We start from the raw sequence: 21,110 nt of genomic DNA, 5'->3' as shown, positions 1-21,110 counted from the left end.
GACCGAGAAATTCACCTGAAAAAAAAGCTACTTTTTAATGGTTCCTAATGTTCTTTATTTTTTTCATCCTAACAATGATAAACAATTAATTGCAGTGAGGAGAAAAGCTATTTCCATACAGTTTTTATTTATTTACTATCTCTGTTATAACAGACTCTAAAGACCAATTATATAAAACACACACTGTTACTATTAGCATAACTGCGGACAAAATGTTCAGTATTAGATCCCAAATTTAAGCATATATCACACTGCCTTAAAAATCATCAGATAATTTTTATCTTGAAAATTGAACTATAAATAAAAAATGTACTAGAAAGAATTTCCAATCTTCCATTTAGGTTGAAGAAACTTCCACTAAATTTTTAGTACAGCTCTTTCCAGATAGATCTTAAAGATTGCAAAAACAATGATTATTTTCAAAAATCAGCATCACATTGAATTTGTTTTAATTGTTCAATGGCATTCAATTAGTTGTTTTTCTGATATAGATCAAATATTGCATTTATAGTTCTGTCAAGTTTGTAATTTCCAAGTACTAGAGTCATTCCCTATGATAGATACAGTTTACCTTCTCTGTCCATTGATATCTTTAAGGCAGACAGAGTGTGGGATCAATACACACCTACACTTACCTCTGAAATTAGAAATAACTTGCTACAGACAAGGGAATTTCACATGAGGGGACAGAACATTGTATGTCACTTCCTTCACATAAAGACACTGAGACAAAAAAAAAAAAATCAGTCCTAAATCAAATTAGGATAGAAGGATAGTGTTAGTGTTAGTGTCTGGCTTTGAGGACCCCACAGATACTGAGCATAGAGGAGAACAATAGCACACCTGAAAAATCCTTGAGATCACAGAGTCTTTGTGTGATTACTTGGCATGCTTGGATTCTTCAAGAAATTGCATCTCAAGGCTTTACTCCACAGAGAGTGAGGATAACAGCTGACCTTTGTACTGAGAGAGTTATTTGTGGAAAACTTGGGCTCGTTTCTGTCTTGCCAAACAGCTCTTGGAAGTGGAAGGCCTTCACTTTCACTGAGTTAAACTAGACTACAAAGGTTCTCAACATCAAGATCAAATTCATGGAGAAAATGGAGAAAAAGATCTCATGGAGTTCTTCGCTCACCATTTTCTTCTCCACAGATGGAAAAAGCTGGCCAAATGCTTTAGTTGTACAGAATTGGCCACAGAAAATTGCAAAAATCCCCCTAATTCCTTTTACTGAAAATCTCTGTAGAATTTGCTCTATTCATTTGAATTCATAGATAGTACTTCCCTAAAGTAGTAAAGATTTATCCAACTATTTCGTCTTTAAATATGGAGCTCAAAACCTTAATCACAATTTAATTTGACTAAATACTTACATACTTTATGGTCAATCATCCAGATCTTTTACAAGGTCCCTTGGCTTTGGAATTACTAATCTCAAATAGTACTATATATGAGCCTTGTCTGACATGACATATATTGAAACAGACTGTGGAACGATTGCGTAGATATGAGAACCTTGCTACAGTTTTAGTGAACCAAAGCTAAGAGGCAAATTATTCAATTATAGTAAATTTACAGTAGTTTAATATTTGATAGAAGTGGTTCTTCTATCATCAGAGCATCATATTGAAAACTCTTGAGCAGCAAAATAGCTCCGGAAATGCTGAGGATGTTTTAGCCACTTATTAAGAAAATTCATCTGTCTTGATTTTTTATTAACACTTTGGCTCTTTGTACAGTAATGGCTGGCGACATATTTTGGATTGAACACTGATGGTCAAATTTACCTTAGATAGCAGTGCACTGGAGGGAGTGAGAGAGCGGTATTAGTGCAGGTAGGTTATGGTAGGAGTTGTGGCTCCATAATTAACACAAGGTAAGTAATTGCTCTGGGATGCATTTGTAGAAGTGTCTAATGCCAAGAAGTCTACTCTCCTGATTCAGTATAATGCATTGAGAAATCTGCAGAAGGGGAATAGTGTCAGTCCCAAATTTTTCCCCAAGCTACACCTCAGGTCACTGTAATTTTTTCCAATCTGTGACATGTCTCTCCCTGTCTAAGTGACATAGGACTCTGGTAGTGAAGTCAATCAAGAGAAATAGTTACTTAGGGCAGGCAGTAGAGGTTCATAAATTTGAGAATATCAAGGTTTACAGTAAGATTTCAAAGGCCTCTACTTTAAAAATCAATAGTTCGTCAGTCCTCTTCTGAAGCCATATTTTAAGATTATATTCAGCAGTTACATTATTTTGATTTAATGCTTGTGTAAATAAAACAGTAACAGATTATGATGTGTTTCAGCCCACAGATTACGTGTTTCAGCCCACCAATTTGTTTTGTATTCAGCAATCCAGATGCTCACTTTTCAAAATGGAGGATGGGGATGAAGGGATTGAGTGCAGACCCATCAAGAAAGACTCAGGAATACTGGTGGATGAAAAGTTAGACATGAGCCATCAATGTGCACTCGCAGCCCAGAAGGCCAATCGTATCAATGGGCTGCATCAGAAGAAGCATGACCAGCAGATCGAGGGTGGTGATTCTGCCCTTCTACTCCACTCTCGTGAGACCCCACCCGGAGTACTGTGTCCAGCTCTGGAGCCCTCAACATAAGAAGGACATGGACCTGTTGGAGCAGGTCCAGAGGAGGGCCACAAAGAAGATCAGAGGCTGGAGAACCTCTCCTATGAAGAAAGGCTGAGAGACTTGGGGCTGTTCAGCCTGGAGAAGAGAAGGCTCCAGGGAAACCTTATAGCAGCCTTCCAGTACCTAAAGGTGACTTATAAGAATGATGGGGACAAACTTTTTAGCAAGTCTGTAGCAATAGGACAAGGGGTAATGATTCTAAACTAAAAGCAGGTAGATTTTTTACAATGAGGGTGGTGAAGCACCAGAACATATCCTGGAGAGGGGGTAGATGCCCCATCCCTGGAAACATTGAAGGTCAGGAACCTGATCTGGTTGGAGATGTCCCTGCTTCTTGTAGGGGGGTTGGACTAGATGACCTTAAAAGTCCATTCCAACCCTAACTATTCTATGATTCTATTGTTCTATGATGTAAACATTTATTTACCAGTAGTAACTCCTGCTCACACTCAGACTTCTTAGCATTGACATGGACAAATGGTTAGGCCTTTGTTCCTCTCCATTTGAATGAGTATTGTAAGCAGTAAAGGTTCAGCAAAGGTTCACGCAAACTGGTACTCTATGTTCAGTACTTAAAGTACTTTAAAAGCAATGCATAAATGAGTATAATAAAAGATTGCTCTTTTCATAATGCGTGCACCAAGCTGTTCTTTGGGAAATTATTTGTAGTTAGGTATTTACAAAGATTGCTGAAAGGTAACTACAAAAATTCTAATTTTCATTGATTTTTTTCTACTTTGGACTCCTAAATTACTCTTGATTCATATAAGCAGGAACCTACTAGATTAAATGATGATATGCTTAGAGTGGTCAGTCAGTTACCGTGTTATTAACTCTGTGTTGTATTTGCTTCTGTGGCATTTATGGTAAGTTGCCTTGCACTTTCATTTGATTTAGCTACTTTATTTTTAAGTCTGAATATAGTAGACTATATTTTTGCTATAGTACAAAACATATGCTGTATTGTTACTGCTATTGTCATTTATTAAGATAACCTTTCACCTTTCTATTTTTCTTACTCTAATGGGCAATTTAAGCCTGACTAAGCAAAAAGACGTTATCTGTAAAGTGGAGAAGATAGAGCATTTTTCTCGCCTTTTAACCCAAGAACTGTCAAGTAGCAGGGCCTGACTCTTAGGGTAGCTTGAACCTGCTTTGCATACTGTGAATTCTTACAACAGCAGCATGAATTGTGACAGGGGCTAATTAACATTTCCACCCCCTCTATTTGACTCTTTTATTTTTGATGACAAGTGCTGCCGGAAGCAGTAGAGGAAGTTTAACTAAACCCAGATTAAGAAACTAGTCTCCAATTTTGGAATTTAAGGAAGAAGAAAATAGATCAACATTTGTAGCACACACTTCCAAGTGTGTGTGTATGTGAATGTGATATGTATATATTTATATCTTTATTCTTTTGTGTGGGATATATAACTGTTTGTGACTCTGTGACATTTGAGAAAAATACTTGCAGTGACTTCCAACTGCCCCTTCAAGGTAGCCATCCAAATCCCAGTGAAGCTAGTGACAGTCTTTCTGGTGGCTTCTCTTGATATTAATTTCTAGTTTTATGTACATAGGGTGCAAGCTGGTATTTCTGCAATTTGGAAATAGAGTATGACACGTAATGAACCTCCACCCAGTGCAATCATGTCTTTTCCACATGGCATGTAAGCCTTCCTGAAATCAGGTGAAATCCCATGGGCCAAGGATGCATACACCCATTGGGGTAGACTGCGGGTAAGTAGACTCCAATATGGAGACACGAATACATAACCTGCCTTTGTTATTATTATCCCTACTAATTACGTATATTGCAGTAGCCGTAAGAACCTCACTCAAAATCTTTGCCAGCTACATGCCTCTCTACTTCCAAATAAGTAAAAAACTGTTGCAGCTCATAACATGACACAAAGGTGCAGTGGCATTCATCAGCTATACGGCTGAACTAGGAAGTAAACAAGTCTTTTTATCCCCAGTCTGGTGTCCTTATCACTGGATATGTTGACATATTTATATATTATGTTTCTAAATACGGTGCAATCCAGGCACCAGGTAAGAAGAATGTAACTTTGCAGTCTAATACAACAAGCCACCCTGTCATGTACCAGTGTCTCCCCTAACTGAAACATGATATTACTCTTAAGATAGCTATTGTGGATTTTCCCATTGTTGCCTTGTGCTCATGACCTGGCTATATCCATATGTTGCATTTAGCTCGAACCTCTCTACAAAGCAGGCTTTTTTTTCTGCGTTTGTTCAGCACCTAGCATGGGATGAGACCCTGATCCCTGATTAAGGGTCTTAGCACTAGTGACTACGAATGAGTGTCTAAAAATAGAAAAGCAAGGATTCTAATGACAGTATAGCAAAAAAAAAAAAAACAAAACCAAAACCAAATTAAAACAAAATAAGTTTTAAGTAATGATGATAAATAGTTAAAAAACTAGTCTAAAAGAGCCAGTGCTCCTATTCATTACAGCACTTATGCATGTGCTTAACATTATGTATATGAAGAGCCCTGAGATTTCAAGGATACTAGTCATATACTTAAAAATTAAGCTTCAAGTTATTGGAATACAGCCTTAATGAGGATAATTTGGATAGTCTAATATGCACAATGAATTAATCACCTGGCAGACTAATTATACCTTATTGAAATGTTGATCTGAACTGTAATCATACCAAACTTGCAAAGCTGCTCAGAATCGAGGTGACTTGTAGGGTTCTTCGCGCAGTCAGAGACCAGTCTGCTTCAAAGTTAGCAAAGTTCCATGAATCCTTTGTGGTCACTGACTTGTGGGGAAAGTTTTTCATGTAGCAGATTCAAAGGATAAAGGAATATATTTTAGGGGCAAGGAGAGAGTCCCTGAGCATAAAGTCCAAGGGAATCAAGTCAAAGTGAGGGTGGGAAAACTGATGAAAGCAATAGACCGTGATGAATTCCATCACCAGTCAAACTTATGAGGGACACATCAAAAAAGGCAGTTCCTGCAGTATTAGTTTAATATCAATCTATCAGGACAATGGATGCTTTCTCTGGTATGCTTCTTTGAGCAGGGTGCTTATTTTAAGAGAGATGTTAGGAAGATGATTTGACGGTAGGATCTTTCGGGGCTTGTAGGTGTTGAAGGAGGCCACTTAAGGACTTCCAAAGCTATTCTCTTTACAACTTACTTTTGCATGTCTAATTTATTGCTTTGGTCAGCACATTCTAACTATGAATGAGGGAGTCATTTGATTCAAGTTATTCTGGAAAAATCCAAGCATTCACTACAAACTTGAAAAACTAAACTTGTAACCTGAAGTTTCATAAATCACTGCAGATGGAGAGAATATGAGATATCCTTTGCTGTCTCAATCTAGACTGTTTCCTTCACAGGGAATAACACTGGAAAGTTTTCAGCATTTTGTTCTCTTTCCTTCCTGCTTTTTGATGTTATATTTTACAATTAATATAAGAGTTGTGGAAGGTAGACTTTCTGCTTTTAGCAAGCAACATCACAAATACTGCTTTGGTTTCTACCTGGCTTGTTCTTTAATTACAGAAAATTAAATAAAAGAACTTCCCTCCACTCTAAGTGTGTTTGGGAAATGTTCAGACACTCTTTTAAAAGTGCAGAACTTTAGTGCCTTTAGGACATAGCAATGCTTTATTTGGATTCAAGTGATTAAAGAGCTAATTTTCTTAGTGGGAGGTTAGTACATTTATACAGAGAAACTGCATTACAGGAATATGGATACATTTGAGTTCCAAGGGGGCCCAGGGAATTCCAAATTTCCATCTCTCTGCTTGTAGCAGGAAAGACCGTAAAAAAAGAAGAAAAAAAAAGCCCTCAGTGTTTCGTATCTTCTGAATCTGCTGTCTTCTGTATAGCGGAAGACAGTTACAATCAGTTTTCCCTAGGGGAACAAACTGTTTCTGAGGTTGTCTGGTCCTTTTAATTGTAAAGTCATATAGCTAATTTCCTCTGCATTGATTTTCAAATGGTGCTGTAAATGTGAGGTTCAGATTCTGTTTCTAACTGATTTGATTGCTTAGTTCTTTCAAAGAAGATTTCACAGGTGAAAAATCTGAGTACAGAAAAGCAAAGATTAGAGCATAAAATTCGGGCAATACTGCAGTTTTTTTATTGTGCCATAGAATTTCTTCCAGTGAAAAAAAGAAAAGGCTTTGTAGTTGCAATATTTTCCATTCTAAGTATATAACAGGATTGCAGCAAGTATTTGGGAGAAGTATATTTCTTATTTTTTGTATGCCCTTACCTATTTGCTTAAGTCAGTCTGATGATGCTGTTCATTGTCCCGATAAGTCTGTTGTCTGAATGCTTTTCTGCAGTATTATCTGGAATGGGAGTGCCAAGACTTACATGATGAAGGGTATGATCTCCAGTTGAAAGCCAGGCAGGCATTTCACCCAAAAGGAATGGAATTAATCAACATGGAATTTGGCCTGAATCCAGGAATTAGCACATTTAGGCTTGCAGCAATGTCATCTTCAATGACTATGTGTCATTGGCTTTGGTTCATCCAAATGAAGACATCTCTAATAGAACTGGTGGTTCATGTTGGATTACCACAATACTGAGTTAGAGTGAAATGAGTTGTTTGCTGAGTGAAAGGTGTGAACACCTTTAAGCACATGCATTTTACTTATATTTTATCATCCAAGCACTAACCAAACCCAATATTACTTATAGTGTGTGCATGGACACAATCACTGCCCAAGTTGAAGTGAAGCATATCCTCTCATCCTCTGAAAAGTCTCAGGCTGCTCCTCTGACAGCAGAGCCACAGTTGCATACTCTGCACACTCCTTCAGCTCATCAGCTCGTGACTCCTATGGGTTTTCTGTAATACTGGAACTGCGTTATGGAGAGGAATTTATTCCCCTGAGGTGCGGATGGATGACTGCACAGGAGACCAAATAATTAAAAACTGGAAGAAGATTCCCTCAACATTGGCTCCTTTTGACTTATTCTCCACCTGCCACTGAAAAACAGTTGGATTTTTTTTTCGTTATAGTAGTTCTGTTTATTCATGCTTAGATGTTTGTGCTTTTCTCAAACCACTGGCATTGGAAGTGACTTATGTTGAGTAGGTTTTATATTGCATTTCTCAGACCGTCTTTAATTTTCCATCTAATTGAGTGCTGGACAGGCAAAGCTTGGCTAATTACTGACTAGGGTTTAAGCAGCTAACCAATGCTGGGTACAACACCCAGGCAAATCGATTGTTTCAATCCCAGTCTGAGCTCTACTCTGGTTTCATAAGGATTGATCTATGAAATAAACTCCAATACTTGGGGAAGAGACCAGGAAATACTGTAGATATTTTATATTGTTGTTTAAAAGCTGAGAAGATTAATGCTAGATCCTTTATTTTAGGTCCACAGAACAGTAAACTAGGTTCAGACAAGTTTGTTTACTGAAGGGAAACCCTTTTTTTTTGTCTGCATTCCAGAATTTAAAAGAAAAAATAGAAGCTGGGATTAGAGTCAAACTGAGAACTGATGCAGTCTGTCAGCAAGCCCTCAGGTAAAAATATCATAATTTATAAATTCTACCAACAATAGGATAGTAATTAAAGATGTAAGTTTTCCTTTTCCTCTCCCTGTTTTTGGCAAAACAAGTTTCAGAATGCTAAACTATTTGTGTTTGTCCCAAAGCAAGGATTTAAACAAAAACAAAAACAACAACAAAAAAATCCTCTCCAAAAACCAGTCAAACCATACAAAAGAAAAGGTCTTCATTTTTGCTTCTATTATGACTTGCTGTTCTTATCGCTTTTGCTATAATAGGTTGGTGGCACGCTGGACTTCCTGACATGCATCACTGTGTAATCCAGAATTACTTTCTTACAAAGTCAAGTTGGAGCTCTTTGTGATTTGTTTTGATTGAAAAGGAGCACTCTGTCCCAGATCTTGTGCTGGGGAAAATCTACAGAATTCCTTGGAGCTTGTGAATTTGCCTTGAAGAGGTCTGTACACAGTGTTTGGTCCATTAATTCAAATAGCTTGTGCTGACTGAACTAAGAATGAGGCTACATGTGGGGAATGGAAATAATTGGCTGCTATAACAGGACCTGCTTCCCCAAATTACAGCAACCCTAATTATTTCATACTTTAAGAATAGTGTAGGATAATGTTGAATAATACAGTGAGATTATTGTTGGCAAATGCTGACATTTTAGTGGCAAACAAGAATGCAGATATCAGTTACAGTACCACATAATTTTTGTTGGCATTAATTAGAGTATTTTCAATGTCTATCTAGTTTCTGATTATTTCATTTGTAAAGCCCTTGAGTTATGGACATTATTTTATGTCATGTTTCTACAGTGCCCAGCACAACGGGACTCTATTTGTGATTAGGAATGGCGAGTAGTAGAGTAATAATAATAACAGTAATATTAATAATAATAAATTAATGATATCAGTTTATACTGTGATATTATCAGCACTCATGAGTTAAGCAATGTTGGACTAGTCCAATACTTAAATGGCAGGCTGTCAGGGAACACTTCTGTTTAGCAGATGGTACTGAACATGTGCCCAGGCATGGTGTTAGGACACTGTGCTGTACCAGGTTCCACCAGACATAAAATTGAGGTCTTGACCACCTACAACCACAAAATTTGTATATATATATATATATATATATATATATACACTAACCACAGGACTTGACTGCAGTACTTGCTGTAATCTGCAAAACAAGACTTCTCCTGACTGGTGGTTAATGAATTCAGTCCATATTGGTCAAGTCAGACTTTGAGACTGGGTCCAGGTCTGCTTCTCTAGTGTCCCTGGATAAGGTTACTTTCCACATTGTACGTTACACCATTTACAATGTTACTTTGTAGTGTCCCTAAACAGATACGGCCTCTCACTCTGGCTTTTTAATAGTGAATAGTGTTGTCTTCCTACGTACAGATCTGACAGTTAAGCTAAACAGTACAATGTTCTCTGGCCTCTATCTAGGAACTGGTCTCTGGTGTTCCTTTAGGAAATGCTGAATGGCATATACCAAGGTATTGAAATGGATTTGTGACTCAAAAATATATATCCTGCCAGGAGCAATGTGATGTATTTGATTTTTACTTTTCCATTTTGATTCTTGACTTGCATAACTGTCAATATGAAGTTCATAACTGTCTCATGAAGTTCGGCAAGGCTAAGTACAAGGTCCTGCACATGGGTCTGGGCAATCTCAAGCACAAATACAGGCTGAGCAGAGAATGGATCAAGAGCAACCCTGAGGAGAAGGACTTGGGAGTGCTGGTGGATGAGAAGCACAACATGAGCTGGCAATGCGCACTTGCAGCCCACAAGGCCAACCGCATCCTGGGCTGCATCAAGAGGAGCGTGGCCAGCAGGTCGAGGGAGGTGATTCTCCCCCTCTACTCTGCTCTTGTGAGACCCCATCTGCAGTACTGTGTCCAGCTCTGGAGACTCCAACATAAGAAGGACATGGACCTGTTGGAGAGAGGCCAGAGGAGGGTCACAAAAATTATCAGAGGGCTGGAGCACCTCTCCTATGAAAAAAAGGCTAAGAGTTGTGGTTGTTCATTCTGGAGAAGAGGAGGCTGCGGGGAGATGTTATAGCAGCCTTCCAGTACCTAAAGGGGGCCTACAGGAGACAGGGAAAAACCCTTTGGCAGGGCCTGTTGTGATAGGACAAGGGGTAATGGTTTTTAAATAGAGGGAGGTAAATTCAGACTGGATATAAGGAAAAAAATTTTTACAATGAGGGTTGTAGAGCACTGGAACAGGTTGCGCAGAGAGGTGGTAGATGCCCCATCCCTGGAAACATTCAAGGCCAGGCTGGATGAGGCTCTGAGCAACCTGATCTGGTTGGAGATGTTCCTGGTCCTCATGGGTGTTGGACTAGATGACTTTTAAAGGTCCCTTCCAACCGAAACCATTCTATGATTCCAAAATAGTTGTTTCAAATACTTCATCTGCTTTATTCCTCTTCTCTTTTACTGAATGTCTCATGAAGAAAGGATGGGTAAGGATAAAAAGAAGGACAGTCTTTCCAAAACTACCTTCTTCTTTTAAGAAATCCTCTTTTTCTTTCTCTTTCACACCAAAGGAAGAAAATCTGATTTTAAGTTCAGTTTGCCTTTCTTCTTTAGGCCTTGACAAACAGCTACGGAAAGAATTCACATCTAGCTAAATTTATATCCAGGTCAAGTAGCCTGAGCTGAACCTAAACAGATGAGTAAGGGCTGTTTGGATTCACAATGCTGTTTTGTTGATGGCTCTCTCCACTTGATGACCTGAAGTGTGACTGGTGAGCCTCCAATTTAGGAACAACTAGGAGTACCCATTGGTGGACATAGCCACTAGGATTGCCTCTGCCATGCACTTCTTGCAAAAATTTTGTGCAGTACAAATAATTCATATAATAAACAGGTAGGTACTAACTTTTTTCTAATATTTTCTTGTCCATATGATTCTTTTCTGCTTTCATAGCCTCCAGACCATATCCTTCAGAACTCATATATATATTTTCCTGAGCTAAAGAAGAAAATACTAATGATTATACTGGACAGTTCTTGCAGTCATTACTGTATTGGTGGTACCAAAATATTTGTGAAAACTGTGACATTCTCTTATATAACTTGTTTTGCTAATGTCACTTATCTCAGCTGCTTAGCCTGTATGTAATACCAAATATTTGAATTTATGAAGAATTAAGAATGAGTAGGAATGTGTGTTGGTTAATGAAAGAAAATCCTAAACAAATAATGTCACAGGTTGTAATTATTTAAAGCTCAGAAAGATTTCTGGGAAAGCAATAAAATAAAAAATAATAGGCAAATTCATGAGGGCTCCCATCACCATGAACACCACCATGACCTCATCGACCTTCTCTCCAAACAGTGCTACTTACTCACTTCGAGATTCAGTTCACAGTCGCTGTCCTGGCCTTTAATGGAAGTGAGTGACTTTGGGGTATAAGCAGGGCATGATTATAATACCGTAATGAACTACCTCCTGCATGTGTATCCCTTACCTTGTACTAGAGGGAATTAGAACGACCTCAGCTGTATGTCATAGGCTGTTAGCAGTGAGCCCAGGTACGTGAGGATGAGCTTAGTCTTAACATGGGAATATGTAGTGAATGGGGGCCTGGATCCCTGAAAGGACCTGGGTCATGAAACATGTAATTTTTAGGTGCCTTGCAGTTTAGTGAATTTCGCAGTCCCCATGTGAAGTGTTGCAGGCAACACACAAAATGCAAAGAGTGAGGAACCTAGACACTGGGCCCTCAAAAACCAGGAAGCTTTAGGCATCGCAATAAAGCACTCACCAGATGAGAGGAGGCTAATTTCCTGTCTCAGGAACTGGGGCCTCTTGGGATTCCTAATCACAACGGAGCTGGGCACCTAGCACTGGCTTAGGCTCTCCTTGTGAGGAGTTACATGTATAGAAACAAATACACTGCAATCTAAGCTTTTGTATTCAGACATCTCTCCAGAGAGCCAGGGAGCAGTTTTCAAATCTTTATCTTCTTTGATCTGGAGCAGGGACTGAAGTATCTTTTTTAATCTTTTTTTTTTTTTCCCTCATCCAAGAACAATGCCCAAACCACCTGGTTGTCTGGCATTCTGGCTGAAGTTTTCAATTGCTCCCAGCGAAGAAGTTAAACACTGTATATATAATTAAAGATTCAGAATTTAGTAGCAGATGAGTGGAAAGTTAAGGATCTTTGCAATGCTTAAAAATGGGACTCGTTTGCCCAAAATCTCTCTGTGGACATAACACTGAGAAAGCACATTTGGAGCCTGTAACTATTAGATTTAAGTTCTGTAGTGAGTGTAATAGCGAAACTCTCAGAGATATTGTCTGAGATTGTCCCTGGAAACATTCAAAGCCAGGTTGGATGGGGGTCTGAGCAATCCGATCTAGTTGAAGATGTCCTTGCTCCTTGTAGGGGTATTTGATTAGATGACCTTTGAGGGTCCCTTCCAACCCTAACCATTCTATGATTCTATGATGCTATTTGCATGTCTCTGTTCTTCATTTATGTTAACTCACCTTCTTTGCTATGTGCATGTCTCTAGGAAGGAGAAATATATCTGAGACAATTGTTGTGTGTCACACAAATCTGTAAGAGGTTCTCTCTCCAAAAGCCAGATCCTCATGGAAATAAAGTCAAATTATTTAGTGTTTTGAATGGAGGTTAGTTAGCTCATAAAAATAGGAGTTTTTGCAGGATACCCAGTTCTGTCTAGTTTCTTGCTTTCAAGCACACACCCATTCTTAGAAATATGTTCTCCCATGTTAGGAGCTCTGGTCTAACCATCCCAATATAGAAGGTTATGAAAGGATTTCCTTAAGGCATTTTTATTTTTATCCAGGCAGGCAGTCAGGAGAGGAGGGAGGCTATAAAGGGGAACAAAATAATATTGGATTTAACATGGATGGGAAATGTGAAAATGAATAACTATCAAATGCCTGTGCTTTGGGAGACAGTACTGCTTCAGTTTAAGAATGAATGAAAGAGACAAGTGATGTGTAGTTTTTTGTTCAGAATGAATTAGTACAAGAAGAAAGGTTTGGGTAGGGGATTTGACAAATAAGTTTGAGAATAATCTAACAAAAGTGGACTGGGTAGACTATAAAGCAAGATGGCACATGCCCATCATTTTTAATAAGGGGACAGTAAAACCAAACATTGTGAAGATAGGATGAAGCAAATATATCTATTGACGGAAAGTTTCTGCCCAAAATATTGGGCCAACAAAATTTGAATATGAACCTCATAAAGTCAAAGCAAAAGAGAATAACACAAGGTCAATGCATTTTTCCAGCTTTTGTTTCAGCTGTCTGAGCAGGCAGTGTGATATGTTAAAACCTTTATTTTCAGTCAGTGTTAAGTGAATGTGCAGCTAGAGATGCACCAAAATGATGATATTAAAGTAAAAAAATATCCCTTGAGAGCATGTTTCTGTATGTCCTCATCCCCCCAGCGTAGTTAGAACTTCCTCTGGCCAACAAAGCCAATCTATAGTTATTATATCTCTTTGTCTTTTTTCATCTCTCCTAATAGAAGCACTCTTGTAGCTGCTGGCTAGAAAATTAGCCAAGTGAACTCTCTCTGTCTCACTCTCTCTCTTCTCATCAGATTACTGGGAAAATTTAACAGTCTCTTGCTCTCTCCTTTTTTTTCTTTCCAGGCTAGTAGCACACTGGAGTGGCTTAGAGTGAACTGGTTTAACTCTCATATATCTCCTGTAGTCTTCACTACAGTTGGTGGACACATCCTTATTCTCAACATTTAGGGGAAAAGATGAGTAGAGTGTGTAGTTACTTCCAGATGATGATTCAGGAATGTGGTTCATTAAGACAAAAGTAAAATCTAAAGCAATAAAACTGAGAGGAAGCCAAGAGATAAAGCAGAGATGTATGGGCATTTTACTGAGGAGCCTTTCATTTGGAAGGTAATAGTGAGCTACCCACGCAGGTTTATGGAGAAGTGCACAAGCATTCTGGTTAGAATGAATGCAACTAAGAATCCAGAATGCTGTATATCTTGACCTTGCAAAATTTGAACCAGAATCCCTTCATGTTTTGGATGACTTGATGTTTGTATTGAGATCAGCCCTGAGGAAAAGGACTTGGGGGTGTTGGTTGATGAGAAGCTCAACATGAGCTAGCAATGTGTGCTTGCAGCCCAGAAAGCTAACCGCATCCTGGGCTGCATTAAAAGAAGCACGGCCAGCAGGTCAAGGGAGGTGATTCTGCCCTTCTTCTCTGCTCCTGTGAGACCCCGCCTGCAGTACTGCGTCCAGCTCTGGAGCCCCCAACATAAGAAGGACATGGACCTGTTGGAGAGAGGCCAGAGGAGGGCCACAAAAGTGATCAGAGGGCTGGAGCACCTCTCTTATGAGAACAGGCTGAGAGAGTTGGGGTTGTCCATTCTGGAGGAGAGAAGGCTCCGGGAGGACGTTATAGCAGCCTTCCAGTACCTAACGGGGGGCTACAAGAAAGCTGGAGAGGGACTTTTGACAAGGATATGTTGTGATAGGACAAGAGATAATGGCTTTAAACTGAGAGAGAGTAGATTTAAATTAGACATAAGGAAGAAATGCTTCACTGTGAGGGTGGTGAGGCACTGGAGCAGGTTGCTCGGAGAAGTTGCGGATCCCCCATCCCAGGCCAGGTTGGAGGGAGCTTTGAGTAATCTGTTCTAGTGGAAGGTGTCCTTACCCATGGCAGGCGGGTTGGAACTAGGTGATCTTTAAGGTCCCTTCCTACCCTAAGCATTGTATGATTCTATAGCAGAATATTGGCATCCAAATAGTTGTAAAAAGTAGGAAGTGTCCTTGATCTTATTTGGAGATCAAATACGGACAGGAAATGTAAATTACTTCAATTGTTAAGATATTCATTGAAAATATTTCTGTCATTTCCAATAGAAAAGACACTTGGTGGAAATGTGAGACTACAGAGCTACTTTCCTGTCTCTTCCCAAAAGCTTATCTACCCAAAAATTTTGGTTGCAAGGAAAAACAGTGAAATAGGCTCAAGAAGAAGGTGGATTTTGTAGAGACCGACTTAGGAAGACAAAAGGGTCTTTTGGGGAATGAGAGGGTCATATAGTAGTCCAAAGGTACAATGGTTTAATGCCAGGAAGAAAACCTGAAAAGTCCAAGAATAATTAAGGCAAGACTTGCATTCATATATATGGTGAATACTACTCTAAAAATGCTGCTTTTTAAATTTCATATGGCATCTTAGTATCAAAAAAAAAATCTTTAATATTTACTGTCAACAGAAACTCAAAAATTGTACCCTAGATGTATACATACCAGATCACAGAGGGGAGATCTATACTCAACTTGAGAAGAGGAAGATCAATAAAATGAAATTTCTGTGAAATTTCTGGTATTATTCCACAGTTACTACATACATTTTGGCAACAAAGTTCTCAAGCAGTTAACTAAATGAGTGTTTGTTCCAGCTGAGGGGTCCTCAGACCTGTTTCATCTAGTCCACTGATTTTCAGTGGTTTCACACAGGTTGGAGTGAAGAAAAGCAGCTGCCACTGACAGTTTCTGAAACCCAACAGCTGCCAAACACTTGCTGGGACATCCCTGTGCACTTGGGATTGTAGCCACTCACTTATCTGAGAGGTGAGGATTGCTACTGCTTGTGACTGGCCAAAAGTATTCATCACCTCTAGAGATAACCTCAAATGGTTTCTGGCCCAAAGCATTAAGGAAACATTGGGAGCAGGCAGTTTCTCAAGAACTCTTTCATCCCTCACTGAAGAACTTGGTTAATTTTGGTGAAATTGCAATTTTATTGAAAATGCTCATATGCTGGCTTCAAAACATTTATGTCCAAATTGCAGTGATGTTTTTTTGTTTAGTTGGTTTTTGTTTTTGTTTTGTTTTTTTTTTAAGTTCCAGTATATTAAAGGTAAAGTTCCCCTCAGGCCCCCTTGGCCTGAGGAATGCTGTATGGCACAGTGACAAAAGAATGGTTGAATAAAAGTAAGTTGAAGTGTTGAAAGGAATGAAGAAATCTGGCATTATTCTTTGCTCATTGCATTCACTGGCTTGATATCTGAGGTTGGACAACACAGACACAGTTTACTCATGAAAAAGGTAGGACTGATAACACTACCTCAAGCAAGGTGTTGAGAGACTTATTTAATTAGTGTTACCAAAAGACTCCAAAATCCTTAGCTGGATAATATTCTAAAAGTATCACATTTCCTTCAATAAAGATTGTTTGCCCGCTGGGATTACCCATTTGGGATTCAGCATTTCCAGTGTTGCACAAAGCAGAAGGTATATGAAAAGGAAAAAAAAGAAAAATATTTTAAAATAATATAGTTGGTTTTTAAAGATCACATTGTGCCTGTGACTGTATAGATCTACTGCACCACTGAGCAATCATTCCAATGATTGTAATACTTTAAAGCAAGGGGCAAGCTCAACATTTAGACTCTTAAATAGAAACGGTGAAAATAATACTAGTTCCTCCTATGCTTTACAAACTACTGCAAAATATCTTCCTAATATAAAACAAATTCTTTTCCTTCTCTCCTTTTATTCCCTGTTACAAATTACAGTTGAGCTAAATAATGAATATATGGAGCTGATGTTTGTAATAATAAAAGGAAGCAGGTGAGGTGATAATTGCTCTTGGTTTTGAAGCTCTGTTTTGAAGCAGCCCTCACTCAGAATCATGGGCTGAATTGAGAACGCAAGTAAAAGCTGGAGAACACACTGAAATGCAGGACAGAGAGCTTTGTGTCCGGAGACAAAATATCACTTAGGAAAATCAACTTCATTACTGTCTGGGTTTCAAACTGGTGTTAGGAAGAGAGAAGGATGTGAGGACTGGTGCCTTAACATAAGCTTTGGCCTCTGCTTTAACCTTCAGCCTTAGCCTTTATATAAACAACTTGATTCTTCCTTATCTCTCATAACTCACTCATTTGCTTGATTGCCATCTGGGGGCTTATCTCCCTTTTCCAGTCTTTCTGTTCTGCCTTGTTTTTCCACTCTCGAGGTCATTTTGTGCAACTCCATTGTGTCGAGAGGGCTGAAACATTCTCCTGCTATACTTGAATCTTCCAGTCATTCACAAGAAATATCCTACACTATCAGGTCAAAAATTTTCATTGGCATAACAATCTAATCCTCTTTTTTTTCACCATCAGCCACCCACCTGGCAGCTGGTATTGGTACTTCAGAGACAAACATGTAACTGCCATATGAAATTACTTCCTAAGGGCCAAATCCTGCTTGCATTAGTAATGCAAACAGTGCCATTAACTTCACTCTGAATTGATGCTGTTAATTAACACAGTGTTATTTTTCTGTTATTAGTGGTTCTATTCAAAAGTCATTAAAAATCAGAACACAAAACCAATGTAACAATATTTAATACATGCTACAAATTACTTTAATTATGGAGTAGCATGAAAAGGTGGCTAAAAATACATTGAATATTTTCCTCATGTTATTTTTACAGGTACGCAATGCTGTGGTTGCCAGAGGGTACTGATACTATTGCAATGGAAGGACAACGGTTCATGAGACTGTTATACTCTTAAATTGTTCTCCACACTACAAAAACTTTAAAAAACAACCAAAAAAAAAACCCCAATTAAACTACCGTGTGCTTAATGTTTTCTTTTTTTTTTTTAAAAAAAAAATTTTATGGTCAGTTCAAACTCTGAAGAGGATTAGGATCTTGTTTTGCTGGGTAAATGATTTTTGCTTATTCCTGCCACAAGGATCCGGTAATATTATACAACTACCTATCCATAAAGATTCTCCAACAAATTAGAAGGTCTAGTAAGATCATCTGTCAAGAAGCATTCTCTTCCAGGTCATGTGCATGAATATTTTTCAGTATTTGCTAAAATTCTCCTTGGATCCTACATAAAAATGAAGTTACTTGATGCCATCGAAATCTATCAGGAAGAAGAAACTTGATTTTGGTCTAGTTAGGAACTTCCACAAATAGGTAAGAATCATGCACACTGAAGAGGGAGTTTAGCAAATCTGTTGCAGAAAAGTAGAGAAACTTTGCTGGGACCCTCTGGAGTTCTGAATGGGCCATGACTTACGCAGGCTATGTAGTCAAACAACAGAACTGGGTTCATAGACCAAATTCTATGGTGCTGAGCTCAGAGCAGATTTTGAGAGAAATCTCAGGAGCTGAGCTGTGGAACCTCCGTGCATTCTGTTTCTATATTGTCACCTGTAGTTCAGGCACAGCTCTGTGACAGCTTTTTCTCAGAAGGTCATATGTTTCACGTGTATAATATGCTGAAGGATGGGTATCGGCTCCTGACAGAAAGTCACACATGTGGCCTTTTACATCTGAGGATTTTGGGAGGACCAAGCCATGGTGCACAGAAAAAAAATGCAATTGTATAGAACACTTGTCTCCTTGGCCTAAAACCTCTTCTCTAAGACTTAGAGCATGATCTGGGCCACAGCCTAAAGCGGCAGAGGACCTAGACAGGTCAGTCTGCTGGACTAGGAGCATCAGACATTTCAAAGGCCTTTCACCCATGACAAGCTCTGCCAATGTTGCAAAACAATGGACACATGTCTATTTTTCACCATTTCATTTTTATTATTTCTTCTGTTTGAACTTAAGATTTCAAATCAAGCCTTCAAAAAATGTACCTGAAAGGGGAAGGGCAAGATTTAAAAACCTGTGAGAAAATGAAACTAGATTTCCACTGGAAATTGTTTTACAACCTGAACTAGAGCTGTCAGTACCATGAACCTACTGCTATAAGATCATGCAGCTCTCCTGTCACATCCCAGAATATTTGCATGCTCTGATCTCTGCCATATGTGAAATCCTTATTCTTGATCTGGTTTTACTGCATTTCTGTTCTGTAAGATCCACATTTTCTTTTAGTAAAGTAGAAGATATTTGTTAGAACATTTTCTAATTCTTTATTTAAAATGGTAACATATTCAATTCCTCCTTGGATATTAAACATTATCCTCATGGTTACAGATGAGAGACGCACATGTTTCAAATTTAAGATTAATCCCTTCCTCAGGTGATATATAAAGGGAAATTTCCAAGGTTAAGTGTACATCCCATGCATTTTTAGCTGATTACAGTTAATACAATTTTAAGAGGTGCTTAATTCCCACCGAAACCATCAAAATTTCCATCTACTGTGCACACCTCACTGTTAAAGAGACTCTTTTCCAAATGAACCTTAATTTTCAGTAAAAAGAAACTGCAATTCTCCCATTACAAATTTATGGGAACAGTCCAGTTTTATAAATTTCTTCCCTTCTTTTCCTCCTGAACCTGGGTAAAAATGGGGGCTTGTTGTATAAATAAGCAAGCAGAGCCTAGAGCACCACTAGAAAGCAACAATAAGAGACTGGCTGATGGTGCTAGTTCGCTAAAGTTATACTGAAAACAGATAAAAATCGTGTAACTATTCTCAGTCTCTCTGCCCTTCCAGCTTCTTTTTCTACAGTATGTTCCCTCACAGGTAAGTCAGGTAGCAGTATTTCTTTACTTTAGGCATTACAGAGGCATTTCCAGAATGGGAGGGACTAGCGGAAAGTTACACCTTATTCAGAGTAGACAGCCTCAATCTGGTAGCATCCTTTCATTTCAAGAATGAAGGCACCTGACTCCTCAAGAGAGGATATATTTGGGCATGTTAGGATTTTGTCTACCCTAGTATGCTCAATAAAACCATCCAGAAGAAGTGTTGAGAGGATATCAAGCTACATCTTCATCATGGGATAGTAAAGTGCCAAAGGCAAGCGTAATCTACCTCACGATTCAAAAGAGGAATAACTCAGATTAAACAGACTGTAAAGGGGATTTTTTCTTTGAGGACTCCTACACAGGACTCTGTGGTCCTCTCCATGAAGTGAATAGTACTCCCAATAGCTAGAATCTTTCCCACAAAAATTGCATGTTATTTCCAGTTTTATTTAAGCCCCAATTTTGCAAGTGCTTATATGAAGCTGCAACTTGTTTCTGGCTGAGATGGCAGCACAGAAGGTTATTCTGGGTAAGACTGCTAACAGCAGAAACTCTCAGTGGTACTGACTCCTCCACACATGATTTCCCTTTTCCTATTCAAGCATCCTTGCCTACTTGCTCCAGTTTTTCCTCCAGCCCTTCCATTTCCCAGGCTGGCCTCTATCCTGGGATCTGTATATAAAGTTCCTGAACTGTATGTAAGGTTGTGACATTATAATGTAAGAACTTTTTACATTCACAGGACTTATTTACATTTACAGGCATGAACCACAAACCCCAGTGAGCTACCCTGGAGAAGTAAGTATTTATCAGTCTAACCTGTTTTACAGGTGAGGAATGTGGGACAGCTTCCAAACCTGACAGAAGTCTTTGTCCAAGACCAGCCAGTGAGCCAGAGATGGAAAGAAGAGGATAACTCAGGAGTTACTGACTCCAGCCATGTGGTCACCACACCAGTCAAGTCTGTTTCAACAGGAATAACATTTCTGGGTGTGGAATTTGAACGTCTCAAAATCTAATATAATTTCAACAACCGTATTCTCTAGTGCTTTCAAGAGGCCAAGATTTCTGATGTTTTCCAGCCTTCAGTAAGTGAAAACATCTCAGGGCTCCCTTCTACCTGTACAGTGACATTTTTTTCCCTCCTTTCCAGCAGGTAGAAACAGTAACAGAGCCAAGAAAGAGCTATTCCTTGTTGAAGTAATTGAGGGCAGCAGGTACAAGAGCCCGGGAGTGTTCAAATGCTAACAAGAATGTATCAGGAATACATAGAACACATAGCAATTTACAGAAATGCAAGGGTGTTGAGTTCTTGTGAGTATTGTAATATATTATGGGTAACCTAATGACCTAAATTAAACAATTCTTTCTCTGCATTTATTAGTTCTGACAAACCATCTTTCCAAATTCCAAGAACACACCAGCTTGCAATTGAGATTCACAAGT

Source organism: Chlamydotis macqueenii, chromosome 5 (assembly GCF_036417535.1).
Source record: "Chlamydotis macqueenii isolate bChlMac1 chromosome 5, bChlMac1.mat, whole genome shotgun sequence".
NCBI lineage: Eukaryota > Metazoa > Chordata > Aves > Otidiformes > Otididae > Chlamydotis > Chlamydotis macqueenii.
Note: the sequence above shows the minus strand (reverse complement) of the source record.